The sequence below is a fragment of the Chrysochloris asiatica genome, unplaced genomic scaffold, assembly GCF_000296735.1.
Source record: "Chrysochloris asiatica unplaced genomic scaffold, ChrAsi1.0 scaffold00063, whole genome shotgun sequence".
NCBI classification, from domain to species: Eukaryota; Metazoa; Chordata; class Mammalia; order Afrosoricida; family Chrysochloridae; genus Chrysochloris; species Chrysochloris asiatica.
This window is the reverse complement of record NW_006408581.1, coordinates 3,628,996-3,648,971: the sequence shown is the minus strand read 5'-3', so window position 1 is coordinate 3,648,971 and position 19,976 is coordinate 3,628,996.

Below are 19,976 nucleotides of genomic sequence, written 5' to 3'. Positions count from 1 at the left end.
ATTAGAGGAAGACTATAAACAAAGAAAGTAAAAGATCATTAAGAAAACAAGGAAGAGAGAAAACACCAAAATGGATTACTGAAGAGACTGAAATTTATTCTCCAGCATAGAGATGCCAAAGCAAATGGAACAAATGAGGAGGTAAAATAGCTAAACAGAACATTTTAAAGTGTAGCTGGAGAAGACCAAGTTAAATATTATAATGAAATGTGCAAAGATCTGGATTTAGAAAATCAAAAGGGAAGAATACTGTCAACATTTCTCAAGTTGAGAGAACTGAGGACAAAATTCTAGACTTGACTTGCAATATCAAAGGATTCTTTACACAAAATATTGACTGATCCAGAAAACATCAAAACAAAACAAGAGTTTATTGGATTAATTAACATCTGGAAAATTATGAGCCAGGCCTATATTCTTTCAACATAGTTATTCAGTCTGTATGCTGAGAACATAATCTCAGAACCTGGATTATGCGAAGAAGGACGTGGCATCAAGATTGGTGGAAGACTCATTAACAACCTGAAGTATGCAGATGATACAACCATGCTTACTGAAAGGAAAGAAGACTTAAAATACTTACTAATGAAGACCAAAAACCACAGCCTTCAGTGTGGATTTTACTTCATATGTAAAGGAAGTAAAAATTCTCATAGCTGGCCCACTATATAGCAACATGAAATATGGCAAAAAGATTAAAGTTGTCACAGATTTCTTGGCATAAATGAGTGAGTGCCTCCAGTGCTGCATCAGTTTGTTGAAAGATTTATACTTGTATTCCATCAATTCCTGGAGCCATGTTTTTCACCAATGCCTTCAGTGTACCTTGAACTTCTTCCTTCAGTACCATTGGCTCTTGTTACATACCTTGGAGTCGGTTCATGTGCTACTTATTAAAATGGGTGAACATTGATCATTTCTTTTTTTTGGTACAGTGACTTTGTGTATTCCTTCACTCTTGATGCTTCCTACAGCATTCAATATTTTGCCCATGTTCTTTTTTCAAAATTACTGTCAAATTGATTTCTGACTCATACCAACCCAGTATAGGCTTTCTGAGGAGCAGCTGCTGGGTTTGAACTGTTGATCTTGTGGTTCACAGTGCAGTGCTGATCCTTCAGTATGACCTCAGGAATCTTAGACTCCTTCAATATTACAAATCAAGGCTTAGATTTTTTGTTCTGGTCTTTCAGCTTGAGAGATACTGAGCATCGCTCTTGGTTTTCTAGTTTCAAGTCTTGACACATTTAATTGACCTTCCCTTCTCTAGCTGCCCTTTGAAATTTTCTGTTCAGCTCTTTCATTCCTCATTTCTACCATTCACATTAGATTCTTTACACTATAGAGCAAGTTACAGAGTCTCTCCTGATGTTCATTTTGGTCTTTTCTTTCTTCCATTTTTTTTTTTTTTTTTTTTAAATTCCGTTTTACTTTCCTTTTGCTTGGGTTCTTGATGTCATCCCACAACTCCTTTGGTCTTTAATCATTAGTGTATAATGCATAAAATTGTTCCTTCATATGGTCTCTACATTAAAGTGAATATATTGAAAGTCATATTTTGTCTCTTGTAGACTTATTTTAATATTCTTTAACTTCAACCTGAACTTGCATTTGAGGAAATTATAGTGTGTTCCACAGTTAGCCCCTGGCCTTGTTTTAGACCTTGCTGTTGAGCATTCCTATTGTGTCTGACTACCACTTATGTAGTCAATTTAATTTCTGTGTATTACATCTATTGAGGTCTCTGTGTATAGTTGACCTTTGTAGTGTTTAAAAATTTACCTGCAATGACTAAGTCATTGGTCTTCAAATTTTGTCATAGTGATCCCCAGGATTGTTTTTATTGCAAGGGTATGTTTTCCAGCTCCTCACCCTTCCTCTTTTATTGCACCATTCACATAACAATTACCAGTAATTATTAATGTGTCTTGATTGCATGTGTGACCAATTTCATACTGAAGATCTTGGTTGTTGTTAATGTTAAGTGCCGTCGAGTCATTTCCAATAAATAGTGACTCTGTATAGGGTTTCTCAGAAGTAGCTGGAGAGTTTCAACCTCTGACCTAGCAGTTCAAACTGACTTTGCAGTACAGTGCTTATACTATAGCGTCACACCAGGAGTTCATTTTGCCCATAGAATCCTTTAATATTGCAAACTGAGACTTCAATTCTTTTTTCTGCTCTCTCAGCTTGAAAAATGCTGAATATGTTTTCCCTTTTAGTTTTTTAACAATAAATCTTTGTACATTTCATTAAAATGCTTTGTCTTTTCTAGTTGCCTTTGAACTTTCTGTTCAACTCTCACATTTCTTCCACATGTCTTCATTCATTTTAGCTTCTGTATGCTGGTGTGGTGCTGTAGGACCAAGCACTGGATCACAAACTTGGTTTGAACCACAAGGCCAGAGGTTCAAACTTACCATCTGCTCCTTTGGAACCCTATACTGGGTCACTGTGAGTTGGAACAGACTTGACAGCACTTAAAAACAACAACAACAACAATGCTGAAAAACAGATTCAAAATCTCTTCACACATTCATTTTGGTATTTTCTTCTTTCCTGTCTTTTAAAGACATTTAGGTATCACCTTCTAGATATTCTTGATGTTATCCTAAAACCCTCGTGGTCTTAGGACATCAGTGTTCAATGCATCAAATCTTTCTTGAGATGATCTCTAAATTCAGGATGAACATGTTCAAGGTCATATTTTGGCTCTCATGGACTTGTTTAATTTTTCTTCAGCTTTAGCCTGAACTTGCATATGAGCAATTGTTGGACTGCTCCACAGTCTGCCTCTGGCCTTGTTTGTGCTGATAATACTGTGCTTCTCTACCATTTCCTCCCACACATGTAGTCAATTGGATTCAATTTGGTGAGGTCCATGTGTTTAGCCACCTTTTATGTTGTTTAAAAAAAATTGTTTTGTTTTTTTTTTCCCCAAAAAATAATTTATTGGCCTTGTAAAATTCTATTATGTGTTATTTAACATTATTTCTAGCCTCAAGACCATATTTTCCAAGTACTGATCCTTACTTTTTATTTCCAATTTTTGTATTCCAATCACCAGTAATTAGCATTGTACCTTGATTGCATCTTTGATCAGTTTCAGACTGAATACATCATTGGTAGAATTTTTAATTTTTTTCATCACTGGTTTTACTGGTTTGTGTGTGAATTTAAATAATAATGGTATTAACAGGTATCCCTTGCTGTTGTTTCTGATGGTGTGTGGCACTGAGTCAGTTCTAACTCCTAGCAACCATATATAGGATTTATGAGGAGCAGTTGTTGCATTTGAACCACCTACTTTGTGGTTAGCAGTCCAGTGCTTATTCTATAGAACTGTACCAGGATTCCATGCATTTAGACTAATAAAGGAACTGTATCTTGTGAGATTCTGTGTAAAAACATAGACTCCTAATGTTCCTAGTAAGAAATAAGGGAGCCTGTTCCAACAAATTGCATCATAAATTTAACTGAGCTTCTTTCGGAAATTGAACTGAGCCTAATGCCAACAGTTTGTAGTCATTGAATTCCATTTTCAATGTAAGGTCTTAGTTCTATTTATTTCTTAGTGTTTTTATTCCCATAATATTCTGTGATATTTATATGAGAAGTTACAATTGACCAGTTTCCTGTTATATCAAAAAGTAAATTGGTACATTTAGAATATCCATTTCATATTAAACTAGTCTACAAACAGCAGCAGTTTCTTAAATTCTGACTCTTTTTAACCCGTACATTGATTGAATGAATTATAGTTCACCCTTTATATACTGCATCAAATCTACTCTTGAGACGGTCTGTATGTAAGGTTAGGTGGGATATTTAAGATGATATTTTGGCTCTGGTGGACTTGTTTTCATATTTTTCAGCTTCAGCCTTGACTGGTGTATGAACAATTATTTAGCTACCCCAAAGTAGGTCTCTGGCCTTTCTTTGGCTGATGATATTGAGTTTCTCCACCATGTCTTCCCATAGATGTATTATATTTGATTTCTGTGTATTTCATCTGGTGCAGTCCATGTATATAGTCATTTTATTTTTGTTTGTTTTTCAAGTTATTATTGTGAATTGAGTGATAGTTTACAAGGGAGAACATCAGCTTTACATTCATCCTATCATATTTCATTTCATTACAATGATTACAATTCCTTCCATGCATCATCATTCAACAACATTTGCTTCCATTCTCAGAGCCTGGACTGCAAGATCAGCCACTCCCCTTCTTTTGTTACAAAATGTTTACCTTTACATTTCCAACACTCACAATCAGTCCTGATAGCAGTTATTCACTATGGAACCACAAAAGTCTTATCTCCATCTCCTTTCACCAGACCCATCCAGAGGTGGTTGGAAACCACTCAGTGAAGATTCTACCTTTCCCCCATACCCTCTGAAACTAGGTTCCTTCTTAAAGCTTGTAAGCCAGTCACTTCGTGACTTTGTTTTTGTTGTTGTTAAGTGCTGTCGAGTTGATTCTGACCCATAGTGACCCTGTATAGGGTTTCCAAAGAGCAGCTGGTGAGCTTGAACTACTGACTTTGCAATTGAAATGGCTTTGTAGTCTGACGCGTTAACCCACAGTACCACACCAGGTTGTGCCATTATAGCCAAAATTATCTGCAGTGAACAAGCTATTGATTGGTCTTGCAAATTTCTATCATTTCTATCACCATGGTCATATTTTCCAACTACTGATCCTTCCTCTTCATTACCAACTTTAGCATCCCAATCACTAGTTATTATCAATTTATCAATGTCAGACTGAAATAGTAGGTAGAATTCTTCATTTTTGTTATCACTGACTTTAGTGGTTGGTACATAACTTTGAATACTAGTGATATTAACTGGTCTTCCTTAAAGGTGTATGGATAGTATCATATCACAGGGCCTACCGATGCTGAAAGGAGACAGCATATTTTTTCAGTACTGTGCATTTGGACATCTAGCTTTAAAAACTATAAGAGAATAAATTTCTTTGTTAAAGCCATCCACTTGTGATATTTCAGATATGGCAACACTAGACAACTAAGACATAAAGCATTAATGCAAATGTGTAGAATATATTCTATTCATTAGCATTTGTTGTTGTTAAGTGCCATTGAGTCAAGTTGATTCCGACCCATAGGGCCCCTGTGTAGGGTTTCCAAGGAGCTGCTGGTGGGCTTGAACCACCGACCTTGCAGTTCAAACAACTTTTCAGTGTGATGCATTCATTAGCCCACAGAGCCACACCAGGACTCATTAGCATACATTGGTAAAATAATAATCAGAAAATACACAGAGAAAATAATGAAGCTGAATTTTAAACATACAAAATGTTGCTCAATTTAACTTATGATAAAGTAATTTAATATTAAAATGAGAAAATATCTCTTAGATTGGCAAAATCAAAACACTTGATTTTTTACTATGTTGGCAAAGTCTTTGGAAATTAGTGGGAGTGTGAACTAGTGCAAATAGTATTCTATGGAGACAATATCAATAAAAATGTAAATGTACACTTCTGATCATTATACTTCTAGGAATTATATCACATAAATACTCAGATGTGTGAAATAGCATATGGTCACTAGTATTCATTGTGACCTTCTTTGTAATAACAAAACTAATTCGTCATATAATTTATGCAAATTGTGATATTCATGCATAAATAATTACAAGAATTTCTTTGGAGGAGGAGAAAGAAGGAAGACAGCATAGAAAAAAAGAAAACCGATAAAGAAAAACTTAAAGAAAAAAGGAAATTGGCAAAGAAAAATGATCAAGAGTCATGAAGTCATCTAACCTTTAAGGATTCTAATAAAGATAAAATTTTTCCCCCTACTAGGTCATGTGCCTGTATAAAAGGGAGGCCTTACCACAATCTAGTTCCCTTTAGCACAGTTCCTCATCACTACCCCTATATAAGGAGCTATGGTAGCGTAGTGGTTATGAATCGGGCTGCGAACCTTAAGGTCTACAGTTCAAAACTACCAGCTCTTCTGTGGGAGAAAGATGAGGCTTTCTGTTCCAGTAAAGATTTACAGCCTCAGAAACCCTGTACAGGGTCTCTATGGGTCAGAACTGACTCCACGGCACATAATAACAACAACAGCCCCTATAGAGTTGTCCTGGTGTGGTGCTGCAGGATAATGTGCTAGAAGGCAAGGTCAGTTTGAACTGCAAGGCCGGATGGTTTAAACTCACCAGCCACTCCTTGGAAACCCTATGCAAGGTTGTTATGGGTTGGAAATGACTCACCACTTAACAACAACAACCAGCAACCCCTTTACATGTCAAAAAACTTATTCACATTTGAAACAGAGAGAATGGGTTATTGTATCCATGAGGAGGCTGACCTTTAGTTGTATTGAATAATATCTGTCACATTTAAGTTTGTAATATGATTTACATAACTGGTAAATATCAGGCTTTGATATGGTGATTATAATGAATTATGAGCAGCTCAGGCCACTGGAAAGGAAGATGTCCTTTCAAACCAGTGTTATTAGGTCTCAGATGAACTTGAGACATGGTTCAATGTCACTAGATAGTTCATGAGAAATATATAAAGATGAAAGGTTCATCAAATAAATGATGGGGGGGGGAAAGCAAACCAACAAACACAAATTCAAAAGTCAAGTGTGCTTCCATGTTTTGGATTCACTTCTATGTATTTATGTTGTAACATTAAATATATTCTGCACTCTCTGTATCTTGAATACCCTTATTCAGTGTGTTCTAGGCCCAAGAACCTGCTCCAAAAATAATGTCTTTGCCACTTTCACTCCTGTTGCAAGAACAGTCTTAGAGTCTTTTCCTGTTAAACCTCAGTAATATAGTTCCAGAGTCCTGGTGTGTCGCTGTGGGTTAAAGCGCTGGACTACAAGGTTGCTTTGAACTGAAAGGTCTGCAGTTCAAGCTCACCAGCTGCTCCTCAGAAACCCTATACAGGCTCAATATGGGTCCAAATCTACTCGGTGGCACTTAACAACAACAATACAGTTCTGGGAGCATGGTGGTTCCATATAATAGGCAATGGACCACAAAGTCCACGGTTCAAACCCGCTAGCCGCTCTGCAGAAGAAAGATGAGGTTTTCTGTTCCCATGAAGACAGAAAGCCTCAGAAACTCTTCACAGAGTCCCTATGGGCCAGAACTGACTGGAATGCACTAAACAAAAGCAACAATATAGTTCTCAGTGATGATCCCTTACTTAAGAATACCCGACTCATGTCTATAAAAAATTGGTGGTCTATAAAATTGTGTTTGAATGGACTTCATGAGCCTAAATTGGCAATACAAGCCTGTATCAATTTGCCTTTCTTTCTTGCATCCTTTTCCCTTCCTTTCTTTCCTTTTCTCCATCCCTCCCTCCTGCCTCTTTTTGTTCTCATGTCTTGTTTTGGTTTTTTTTTTTTTTTTTTGGTTGTTGTTTTTTCCATTCTTGGTATACAGAATTTGGAATTTATTTAATCTCAAGACCATATGCATGTCTCTAAATAAACAGGGAAATCATCCCACAGAAAAGCCTTTGGATAAAAGTGTTTCAAGATAATATCTTGCTATATTCATGCATACGAAGAAGTATAAAAGTATTGTAAGTGTGAAATCAGTTACTAAAACTAGCTCAACTGGTGGGGAGAACATTTAGAATAATAAAGAAACTGTTGCTGGTGAGAGTCTGTTAAGAAACAGCGTCCTAATGTTCCTACCTAGAAATAAGTGAGCCTGTTCCACCAAAGAGCATCACAAATTTAACAGAGCTTCTTTTGGAAATTAAGATCAGCCTAATGCCAGCAGCATGAATTAATTCAGTGCAATGCCTTGACCCTTTCTATTTCTTTGTGTTTTTTAGCCCCGTGAAGTTCTGTGATGTTTATTTTTTAAATTACAGTTATCTATTTCCTTTTATAGCCCAAAGTAACTTCATACATTCAGAGCATTGGTGTTGTTAGGTGCCCTCAAGTTGATTCAAATTCTTAGTGACTTTATGTCCTGTGCCACCCTGACAATTGCTGCTATGCTTGCACTCATTGGTGCATGGTACCAATCCTACTTGTTGGTGCGGGTCTACCTCTTTTTTGTTGAACATCCACTTTACCAAGCATAATGTTCTTCTCTAAGGACTGAGCTCTCCTGATAAAATATCCAAAGTATAAGAGAATAAAATCTCTCCTTACTTGCTTCTAAGTTACATTCTGGCTGTACTTTTTCCAACACAGATTTATTTGTTCTGTCAATCATGATACTTTCAATATTCTTTTACGACACCATAACTCAAGTTCATCAATTCTATTACAGTCTTCCTTAGTCATTGTACACCTTTGACTTGCATATGAGCAGATTGAAAATACCATAGTTTGGCTGAAGCACAGCTTAGTCCTCAAACTGATCTTGTTGTTCTTGAATACTTTAAAGAAATCTTGTGCAGCAGATTTGGCTAGTGTAATACATCATTTGGTGTTATGACTGCTGCTTCTGTGAGCATTGATTGTGGATACAAGAAAAATCAAGTCTTGGACAACTTTAATCTTTTTTTTCATTTATCATGATGATATTTATTGGTCTAGTTGGGAGGATTTTCGTTTTCTTCACATTGAGATGAAATCTATACGGAAGGCTGTGGTCTTTGATCTTCATCAATAAGTGTTTCAAGTCCTCTTCGTTTTCAGCAAGCAAAGGTTGAATAATTTGCATATTGTAGGTTGTTAGTAAGTCTTCCTCCAATCCTGATGTCATGCTATTCTTCATATGATCCAACTGCTCAGGCTATTTGATCAGCATAAAAACTGAATCACTATGGTGAGAATATGCAGCCCTGAAGCATATCTTTCCTGGTTTTAAACCATCCAGTAGCCTCTTGTTCTGTTCTAATGACTGCCTCTTGATCTATATATAGGCTCCCTATGACCAAGAGCTCTGGTAGCATAGTGGTTACGAATCGGGCTGCTAACCTCATGGTTGGCAGTTCGAAATGTCCTGCGTTTTCATGGGAGAAAGATGAGGCGTTCTGCTCCCGTAATGATTTACAGCCTTGGAAACCCTGTGCAGGGTCACTGTGAGTCGGAACCGACTCCATGGTACTTAACAACAACATGACCAATATCAAGTGTCCTGGAATACCTATTCTTCAAAATATTATCAATAGCTTGTCCTGATATAGTCAAAACATCACAGTGAATAAAGTACAAGTAAACATCTTTCTGTCATTTTCTGCTTCCAACCAAGATCCATCTGATGTTATGTATCTCTAGTTTTACATCCTTTTCTGAATACAGCTTGAGTTTCCAGCAGTTACCTGTCTATGTACTATTGCAGCCATTTTTAAATTTTCATCAACAAAATTTAATTACATGTGATTTTAAATATATTTGGAATGAATGCCTCATTCCATCAGGTCACCTCTCTTTGCAATGGGCATAAATATAAATTGCTTCCAATCAGTTGACCAGGTAGCTGTCTTCCAAATTTTTAGACAAAGGTAAATGAATACCACCTGTGCTACTTTAGTTTGCTAAAAGATTTCAATTGCAGTCTGTCAATTTCTGGGTCCTTGTTTTTTGCCAATACATTCAATGCAACTTGAACTGCTGTCACATCAGTTCTTGATCATAAGCTACTTTTGAAATGGTTGATCATTGACCATTTATTTTTGATATAGTGACGTTGTGTGTACCTTCTGTGTTCTTATGGTGCTTTCTGCATTCCAAAGAGCAGTGACCCAAAGGAATGTAAAAATTATCAGACAATATCATTAATATCACATGCAAGTAAATTTTTGCTAAAGGTAAGTAAAAAGCAGCTTCAAACGTATATAGGCACAGTACTGCCGAAGGCTAAAGTTAGATTCAGTCAAGGACATGGAACATGGGATATAATTGTTGATATCAGATGGATTTTAGCTGAAAACAGAGAATACCAGAAAGATGTTTACATGAGTTTACTGACTATAAAAAGACTTTTGAATGTGCGGATTATGGTAAACTGTGGATAATATAGCTACTGCTCCTCCCTATGTTTCCAACCTTTGTTTCTAGTGTCTTTATTTACAACCTTTCCCATTTTCAATCAAGAGTAATTATCAATACATTTTAATTGCATTCTTGATCAATTTCAGACTGAAGAAGTTTGTAGAATTCTTCAGTTTCATGATCACTGGCTTAAGTAGTTTATGCATAAATTGAATAGTAGTAGCATTAGCTGATCTTTCTTGTATGTGTGTGGATATTATCCAATCACTCATAACATTACACCTCAAGATAGATCTTAAAATATTCTTTTTGATGATGAATGTGAGGTGACATTCCTCTTCGATTTGTCATTCCCAACATAGTAATCCATTTGATTGTCATATTCAGAATGGCCGGTACCAGTTCATTTCAACTCACTAATGACTAGGATATCAATCTTTATGCATTCCATTTCATTTTTGACAGCTTCTAGTTTTTATTGACTCATACTTCTTGTATTCTATATTCTGATTATTACTGCATGTTTACAGCTGCTTCTTATCTCTTATTTTGAGATGTTCTATGCAAATGTTTTTTTAAGTCCCGTGGAGTTGGTTTCTCTGCATAGCAACCCTGTATGGGGTTTTTGTAGAGCAGTTAGTGAGTTTGAACTGCTGACCTGGTAGTTCAAACCAACCTTTCAGTCAAGTGCATTAACCCGCATCACCACATCAGAACTCCTCTATACAAATGTTGTTGTTGTTATTAGGCACCATTGACTCATAGCGACTCTGTACACAACAGAACAAAACACTGCCCGGTCCTTGGCCAACCTCACAATTGTTGCCACATTTGAGCCCATTGATGCTGGAGGAACACAAATACAAGGGATATTAGGAAAGTACAAGTTTGCTATATTGGAAAAAGTGTGAAGTGCCCAGTAAGTGTACTATGGCAGAATAAAAAGATTTTACATACAGTTACTAATAGTATCTTCCCTTAGTGCTCATTTTTATAGTTTTTCTCATGGATGGTGATTTAGTCCTTCATGAAAAATATTGTCCAAGATATTTGATGCTCCCCTCAGATTTTTATCCTGTGTACATTAGGTGCTGTCTATGTTGTGGCAGCATCAATGGGCTCAAGCGTGGTAACAGTTGTGAGGTTGGCCCAGGACTGGGCAGTGTTTCATTCTGTTGTGCATAAGGTCACTATGAGTTGGTACAAACTTGATGGCACTTAACAACAACAAATGTTTTGTTTAATATTGATTTTATTGCTAGACAGAACAAAGGACTGGTCAGACTCCTAAAACAGGGTACTGGAAAGCTTATTCTTGCTTATTAAGAATCTTATTATCACAATTTAGTTATGGAAAAGTTGTATTTCAAATAGTTTCTTTAATATTTGTTTTTAAATTCATTTAGCACCCTTTCCCTGTAAACCTAGTTAGGCAATATTGACTCAAATTTTTTTGAACTTACTAAAATAATTATTTTTAAAATATTTCCTTCAACAACATACACCTTAAAACAATTAAATCTGTGTATAGTTATTGTTCTATCTCCCAGTTATAACTATAAAATTTATTAGGAGGTTATCTGGATTCTTCTGATCACTTTATTTCTGCCACCTAACATGTACAGTGTCTCTGATAGTACTGTAAATAGTTGATGAGTTAATTAATTGTCTCATGATTACTTCACTCAATGGAATTATTGATATCAATGTTTAAAATAGCTACTTCTCATTGGTATTAATAATGTTTGTTGAATATATTTTCAGATTTATACTATATTAAAAGTATCTTAACATTTCATGTTATATTTTGTTTTGTGTACCAGTGTCAAAATTTAGGAAAAGGTTAAAAAACAAGCAAACATTTTTTTAGTGAAACAGCCTCATCAGTTATTAAACCGATTTTGATGAATAAGTACAATGCAAATTTGTATTCCATTACATTTCTTTGGAGTCCTGGTGTGGCAGTGTGAGTAAATGCACTGGACTGCAAAGTTGATTTGAACTATAAGATCTGCATTCAAGATCCCCAGCTGTGGGACAGAACTGACTCAAAGGTACTTAACAACAACAGCAACAAACATTTATTTAGAAAACCAACCGTACTGGTTGAATAAAGTCTTGTGTATATTTGAACTGAATGTACTAATTGAGTACTGCCATGTACTGTAAAGAAGGTGAAGATGGATGGAAAGGATTTCTTTTCTTTATGAAATTGTGCAATTCATTGAAAAGGTAATTAATTACAATACATAGCTAGAATACAATAGATGCATACATTTTATGTATTTATTATATGACAAGCATATTTTATATATTTGTTGTTGCTGTTGATAAGTACTGTTGAGTCAATTCTGACTCATAGTGACACTCTATAGTGCTTCCAAGGCAGTAAATCTTTGCTGGAGCAGAAAACCTCATCTGTCTCCCAAAGAGAAATTAATGGGTTTAAACTACTTATGGTTTTCAAACCTTATGGTTTTCAAACCCGTGCTTATCCTACAGACCAACCATGCTTCCATTATTTATTTATGTATTGTTTGTGTTAAGTGCCATGGAGTTGGTTCCAGTCCATAGCAACTCTGTATAGAGTTTCCAAAGAACAACTGTTGAGCTTAAACCGCCAACCTTGTGGTTAAAACCAACTTTGCAGTCTAGTGCATTTACCCACAGAGCCACACCAGGACTTCCTATATGTATATACATGTATAATACATATATGTGTATTTATGGCTTATGTTGTGTATATTAAAAAGCAAGTTGAAATCACTTCTTGTTCTGTTATTTAAGGTGGCTCATCATGGTGTGACAGATTTTCAACTGGGACACAAATATTGAAGGGATAAAAGTAATAGTAAATGGAAAGTTGAGTAAGGAGCAAAAGGACACAACAACAGAGGAGGGAAAAGGTATAATCTGATGTGGGAATGCAGACAAGTTTGTTTTTGTTGTTTTAAAATGTCATCTAGTCATTCTGACTCATAAGAAAGGTTTCTGAGGAGTGACTGGTGGGTTTGAGTTGCTGACCTTGTAGTTAGCAACAGAGTGCTCATCCTACAGCATCACAAAACAGACAAGTTTGGCTTAAGCAAAAATGCTACTTGCTGATTCTGAGGGTGGAAAATATATTAAAACCACATTGAGGAAGGTCTTGAAATTAGAAGGTTGGACCAGTAAGTAATTTTTCTAGAATTACAAATATATAGAAGAGTTTGCAAAGTGTATGTACCAAGATTATAAAGATGAGAACAATCTACTGCTAACCAACGGAAAGGAGGAGACAGATATCACACATTTGGGAGAAGAGAAAGAAAATCTGAAAAAATCTGGAGTCCAGAACTGCCCCTCGGTCTTAGTTGATGATATGAAAAATGTTGAATAAATTCACTCTTACTAGTAAATAAATTACATTTGGTTTAAAGGACAGTAGTAAGTTATGTTCTCCATAGAATGGTCAGCAATTAAAGATCAAAAAGAACAACACTTACCTAAGGACAAAGTGAAGAAGTGTTAGGAAGGAGGATGGAATGGAAATAAAAACAACAAGGAGACAGTGGATTAACTGTTGTTACATGGAAGGATTGCAATCCTTGAGATGAAACACAGTATATGCTTTGTTGAATACAAAACCAGTGATCTGTTCTGTAAACTTTGACTTACCTCATAATAAAGAAGCTAAAATAAAATAAAATAAAATAAAAACCAGAAACAAAGCTGCACAACGAGTATTAAATTAAATGTCAAGAAAAGTTCAACATAAATGCAGAAGAATACATAATTATGAAGAGTATTTTGTTGTTAGGTTCCATCAAGTTGGTTCAGATTCATGGTGGTGTTGTTCTATGGAGTCGGTTCTAGCTCACAGAGATCCTTTATAGGGTTTCCAAGGCTGTAAATCTCTAGGGAACAGAAAGTCTCATTTTCCTCCCATGGAGCAGCTGGTGGATTCTAACTGCTGACTAGCATTAGTAGTCCAACTCTGAAACCACTACACTATCAGGGCTCTTTGTTTTGACTCATACCAACCCAGTATACAACAGAAGGAAACAACCAGGACCTGTGCTAGCCTCATTATTGTTGCTATCTTTGAGCCCATTTTCGAAGACATTATGTCAATCCATTACATTGAGGGTTTTCCTCTTTTCACAGACCTCTCTATCTTACCAAGAGTGATGTAAATGACAGGTATCTTTAAACATGTCTGAAAGAATGTGACTGTCAATGACTAAGAGGAGCACTCTATTTCTTTCAAGACTAATTTGTTCATTCTTGCAGTCTATGGTATATTCAATATCCTTTGTCAAAACCATAATTCAATGGCATTAATTTTTCCTCAGTCTTCCTTTTTCATTGTCCAAATTTCTCATGCATCTAAAGTAATTGAAAATATTCCTCTTCATATAGATCAGTTTTGGGGGCTATTTGCTCAGAATGCAAATTGAATATGTATGGTGAAAGAAGACTACAACACTGACAAACACATTTCCAGTTTTTATTTCATAGATGATCTCTTTGTTCTGTTGAAACAATTGCCACTTTTACTGTGTACTGATTCTAAATTAGCACAATTAAATACTCTAGAATTCCCATTTTTTGAGAAGAGTACCCCAAATACTTAATGATCTATAGGGTCAAATATTTTTGCATAGTCAATAAAATACAGGTAAACATTTTTTTGGGCTTTCTCTGACACCATCTGACAATGATATTCAATGTCCTCTTCTGAATCCTATTTGAATTTCTGGCATTTATACATCAATGTTTTGTTTCAATACTTCAGCAAACTTTTACTTGCATGTTATCTCATGGATCATCATTGGAATGTGCACAAATATGGATCTCTTCCATTCTATTTACCAAGTAACTGTCTTCAAATTTTAGGTTCATAAATTGTAGTTGATCAGAAAATTACATCTCATTGTTGAAAGCGCTCAGTTGGCATTTTCTGAATTACTTGGGTCTTGTTTTTCAGCAGTGCCTTCTGTGCAGATAAAACATTGTCTTTCTGTGTCATCTGTTCTTACTCCCTCCTGAAGTGGCTAGATGTCAACAAATTCATTTAGGTACAGTAAGTCTGTGATTTTCATCCATCATCTTTTGATGCATTATTTGAAGAAGAACATTGTACATACCATGAACTGCCAGAAGAACAAAAAATCTGTGTTGGAAAAAAATGCAGTCATAATGCTCTTTAGAAGCCAATATGGTGAGAATTTGTACTCAGACATATTATCAGGAGAGATCAGTCCCTGTAGAAGGACTAACAAATCTGCTATACATGACCTATTCAAAGTGTTCAAGAGCAAAGATTTCAGAAGAACAAGCAAATCTTTGTTGGGAGAATTGATGTATTTGAGTTGTGGTGTTAAAGAAGAATATTAAAAGTATCATAGGTTGCCAGAATAATACATTTATATCTGAAAAAGTAGAGTCAAAATGCTCCTTAGAAGCCAGGATGATGAAACTTTATCTTTCATACTCAGACAACGTATCAGGAGGGACCAGTCACCAGAGAAGGACATTATTCTTGGTAAAGTGAAGGGTCAATGAAAAGAGGAAGACCCAAATGAAATAGATGGCAGCCGCAATGGGTTCACTCATAGCAACAATTGGGAGGATGGTGCAGGACCTGACAATGATACATTCTGTTGTGCTTAGGGTCAAAATTAGTGAAAACTGATTGGAAAGCACTTAACAACAACATCAAAACAACCTGAGTGGATCATCTCCATTTGCCAATGTTTTTTAGAAGTATATCACCAGGTCCTTCATAGACTTAGTCTGAAAGTTTCAATGAAATCTGTCCACGAAGGGCAATCCTACTTGTATTTGAAATACCAGTGACAGCTTCCAGCATCAGAGCAACATGCAAGCCACTATAGTACAACAAACTTACAGAGAAGTGTGGATAAAAACTACAGGAGTTTAAAATAAGAAATATCTAGGGATTTTTATTTCCTGTGTGCTCTGTGTCTGCCAAATGTGTGACATTCTGGCCTGGACAGCTAGTGCTATTTTCAACTTCATTACTATAAATATAGCACATAGATCAAGAAAGTTAGAGTCTCTCTGGATATTGGTAAGACAGCATCTGGTATGGCAGTTATAATATTTCCTCTTAAAAGACTTATTTCTATTTATCTCAGGGTATATTTAGAGTGATATATAAGCTGCTTTTGAGTTATGGTGTTGGAGGATAATATTGAAAGTGCCATGGGCTGCCAAAAGAGCCAACAGATCTGTTTTGGACGAAGTGCAGCCATAGTGCTTGCTCCTTGGAGGCCAGGATGGTCAAATTTCATCTCTCATACTTGGGACATATTGTCAGGAGGGAACAGTCACTGGAAAAGAATATCATGTTTGGTAAGGGAGAGGATCAGAGATAAAGAGGAAGACCCCCAGAGAGATGGATTGGCAAAGTGGTAGCATCAATGGGCTCAAGAGTAGAAATAATAGTAAGGTTGGCCCAGGATCGGGCAGTGTTTCTTTCTGCTGTTCATGGGGTCACTATGAGTTGGTACCAACTCGATGGCACCTAACAATAACAACATAAGCTGCTGTACAATTTAATTTATACTTTTGATAAAAGGTTCATTTTCAACTGTCCCTGTTGTTATTGTTAGTGTCATCGAGTCATTTCCCACTCATAGAGACAGAATGAAACACTACCCCGTTCTTTGCCATCCTCACAATTGTTGCTAAGCTTGAGTTCATTGCTTCTGTCAATGTGCCAGCCCATCTCATTGAAGGTCTTTCTTTTTCTCACAGACCCTCCACTTTATCAAACATGATGTCCTTCTCCAGGGACTTATAACATATGCAAAGTATAAGAGATGAAGTCTCACCATCCTGTCTTCTAAGGAGTATTCTGGCTGTATTTCTTCAAACACAGATTTATTTGTTCTTCTGGGAGCCCATGGTACTTTTAATATTCTTCTTTATCACCAGAACTCAAATACATAAGTTCTTTTATGGGCTTAATTATTCCTTGTCCAACTTTCACATATGAGATGATTGAAAATACCATGGCTTGAGTCAGGCACATCTTAGTCCTCAAAACTGACATCTTTGCTCTTGAAGTTTTACAGCAGATTTGCCTAATACAGTACATCATTTGATTTCTTGGCTGCCACTTGCATGAATTTGACAGTGGATCTAAGAAAAATGAAGTCTTTGATTTATATGGATAATATTGTGAACAACGTTCATGCCAGAACACTTAACTGTGTTAATGAAGATCCAGTACATACAAAAAGAGGCAGTTGTTTGAACAGAACAAGGGGACACTGGATGGTTGGAAATTAGGAAAGGTGTACAACAAGGTTGTATTCTTTCACCATATTTATTCAGTCTGTGTGCTGAGCAAATCATGTGAAAAGCTAGACTATATGTAGAAGAAAGTGGCATCAAAATTAGAGTAAGACTCATTAATAACCTGCAATATGTAAATGATACAACTTTGCTTGCTTATAGCAAAGGGACTTAAAACATTTACTGATGAAGATCAAAGACCATTGCCTTCATTATGGGTTGCACTTCAATGTAAAGAAAACAAAAATCCTCAGCACCTGACCAATAAATAACATCACGATAAGTGGAGAAAGACTTAAGCTGACAAAGACTTCTATTTTGCTTGAATCCACTCACTATTAACTTTCATGGAAGCATCAATCAAAAACTCAAACAACATATGGCATTAGGTAAATTATACTGCACAAGCTCTCTTTAAAGTGTTCCAAAGGAAAAAAATATCAGTTTGAGGACTAAGGTGTGCATGAATCAAGCCATAGCATTTTTTATAACTTTATATGTCTATGAAAGTTGGACAGTGAGTAAGGAGGGCCATGGAAGAATTGATCATTTGAGTTATGGTACTGGAGAAGAGTATTTAAAGTACCAAGGACTCTCAGAAGAACAAACAAATCTGTTTTGGAAGAAATATCGTCAAAATGCTTCTTAGCAACCAGGATAATAAACTTTATCTCTCATATTTGGGGTATATTATCAGGAGGAACCAGTCTCTGGAGAAGCACATCATGCTTGGTAAAGTGGAGAACGTGTGACAAATAGGAAGACCCTCCCACTCCCCCAATGAGATGGATTGGTACAGAGACAGCAGCAATTGGCTAAAGGATAACAAGTATTGTGAGGATGGCACAGGACTTGACAAGGTTTCATTCTGTTGTGCATATTGTCATTATGATTCAGAATGGACTGTATGGCACCTAACAACAACAACCAACATTTGTGCAGTATAGGAATATTATATACTCAGATTTCTCATGATTTACTCTATCATTCTCATAAATACATTGCTCAAATGTCTCACCACAGATGTCTGCTATGATCTTTAATGACATTCATCACCCCATAATTGTCTACCTCTTGTGCTCTACTATAGTCTTTTCTTCTGCATTATATTTGATTTCTAACACATTGTACAATTAACTCATATATTACATTTCTTGAATTGTTTATGAGCCCCCTTCACACACCCATGTCTCATTACTATCAAAGAAGAGCCAGGAGGGTAGCCTGCATTGTGATCCCTGAAATCACTGATCATTGAACTTCCTCGACCCAGGAACAGAATGCTGTAACGCCAGGAGACTAGCAGGGGAACGTGAAATGAACAGCAGCACATAATTAAGAGCTAGAGCACAAAGAAATATAATGGACTTTCCAACCCAAGGAGTATGTGAAGCTGAGCGATTTTGGGCAGGAGGCTTAGTTGCAGAGTGGGGTGTCTCCGGTACTTAACTGGGGGAGCTAGGTCTCTAACTCATGGAGCTAAAGTCAAGTGCCATAAGATTGAGGCTCATGGTAGAATGGTGTGCCCTGTGGATATTCATCAGCAGTACTAAGGGAACTTTAAAAAGTTAGTGGAGCAGAGTGAGGCCTGCTTGTAAATATAGCAGAGGAGAGGCTGTTCTGGCTGGAAGAACTATGCCCTGAGCGTTTCTTACCCTAAATTGTAATCTAACTTATTAATAAACCACATATCTGTGAATAGGGTGTGGACATTGTAATAAATTATCAGACCCAGCTGGTGTGGGAAGGGTGGTTGCTGCCTGTTTTACAATTATATATGCTTTATAAGAGCAAAATGTTGGTTGTATTCTTCTACGTTCAACTATTATGATCTTAGTCTTAGAACAATATATGATGAGTAAGTACTAAATAAATACTCATTGTATGAATTCCTTAGAATGTAGTATTAATATAAGGTGTTGAAGTTCTTGATTATCAGTTGCTATTCAGGTCACAGTTAATATGTTATTCTTAAATCCAAATTGTGCTTCAAAAAACAAAAATCCGTGAATTCAGAAATGATATCAAGATGGTAAATGGTCTAATTTCATGGAAAAAATATTGAAGATTTTTATGACTTTTTAAATTGAGAATAGGACCTGATGTTACACATATGATAATGTCTTCAAATATCCATGAAGATGGCTAAAATGTCATATATGAAACCAAGGGCTGAAAGTAGAAACAAGTAGATGTTAATGCAAAATACATTCTGTTCAATCAATGAAAACTATTCAACATTAAGAGTTGTTCACAAAAGGAAAGCACTGCCTTGTGAATTAGTGATGTTGTGTTTAAATGTATTCTGCAAAGTATCATCTTAGAAATGATGGAAAAGGGATTAACCTGAAAAGAAATAAACACATATAAATATGATACCTTATGAGCAATAGTGGTTACGAATCGGGCTGTGAACCGCAAGGTCAGCAGTTCGAATCTACCAGCTGTTCCGCGGGAGAAAGATGAGGCGTTGTGCTCCCGTAAAGATTTACAGTCTCAGAAACCCTGTGCAGGGTCGCTCTGAGTCGCAACCGACTCCACGACACTTAACAACAGCAACATGAGCAATATAAAAAAAAAAAATAAGGCTAGCATTTTGAAGAAGCAGAATCTACAACATTAACTGTAAATTCTAGAGACAAAGGAAAAGAATTTCTAATTTCTGTGACTCGTATTTTTAGAAATTTATAGAATACCATATTTGAGTTA